This window comes from Octodon degus, unplaced genomic scaffold, assembly GCF_000260255.1.
Source record: "Octodon degus isolate 3935 unplaced genomic scaffold, OctDeg1.0 scaffold00068, whole genome shotgun sequence".
NCBI lineage: Eukaryota > Metazoa > Chordata > Mammalia > Rodentia > Octodontidae > Octodon > Octodon degus.
In genome coordinates, this window is record NW_004524644.1 from 1,033,039 (window position 1) to 1,034,117 (window position 1,079).

At 29.8% G+C, this 1,079-nt stretch overlaps 1 protein-coding gene across 1 annotated transcript in view; it reads right to left on the bottom strand.

Annotated features, from left to right (window-relative positions):
* Bcap29 (B cell receptor associated protein 29) overlaps positions 1–1,079 on the bottom strand; it is a 60,856-nt gene that overhangs the window by 43,207 nt on the left and 16,570 nt on the right. The window lies entirely within an intron of this gene.

A 1,079-nucleotide genomic window follows, 5' to 3' on the forward strand; every position in this document is an offset into this window, starting at 1 on the left:
AAAAAAAAAAAAAAAAAAAAAAAAAAAAAGAAAGAAAGATTGATTGATTGCCAGGGCATTTTATTTTAAATCATTCATAGAGACTTAGCACCACTCTACTGTTTTCTTCTGCTATTGGAAAAGCACTATTGGAAGTTCAGCCTTTACTTGAATGTACACTGTAGATTTTTTAACAAAGTGTGATTTTAGGATTACCTCTTTCATAGGTTTTAAGTAAAGTAAAATTTATGTATGCTTTGCATATAACTATAATGATTATGTTAAGAAACTTTAACACTTAAACAATTCCCACAACCATAAATACAGTATTTCATGACAATAAAATGTTTTTATTAATATTCTGTTTATAGATATATTAGGACCATTACTATGTTATATTTAAGTTTTTAAAAAATTCATCTGGGCAATAACTATTCAAAGTTATCCCATGAAATCACATTCTTTACTTTTTTTAATTTTTATTTTTATTTTGCAGAACCAGGGATTGAACTCAGGCCCCTGCGCTTGCCAGGGAAGCGCTTATACCACTGAGCCATCTTCCTGGCTCAAATCACATTCTTTAGAAAATCAGCACACTAACATTACAATTTTTTTTTTTTTTTTGTGGAACTGGGGATTGAACTCAGGCCCTTGCGCTTGCCAGGGAAGCACTTATTCTACTGAGCCATCTCCCTGGCCCCAACATTACATTTTTGAGACTTTTACAGCATTTGATTTTACATATGTAGGATATTACAACTTTTTTAAAGAGAGTGCAAATTAAAAACTGAAAAAATTACAAGTGATGCAGAATTTGACTTAAAAAGTACTATAAATTTTGTAGTATTTGTTGTTGTAATACATAATGTTGTCTTTCAAACAGTTATTCACATTACCAGATATATGAATGTAAAACTGGAAGAAAAAAGAAATGTATAAGAAATTAAGAAAAAGGAGAAACGATTGACAAAAAGGAGACAAAACGAATTATTATCTGCTCCTTTCCATAGACCAGCAGAAATGCACAGTAAAGTTGTACAAACCACTCTGCTTACATACCTAGATAAATCTCTTTCCCTTATTTTTTTTTATTTTTTTTT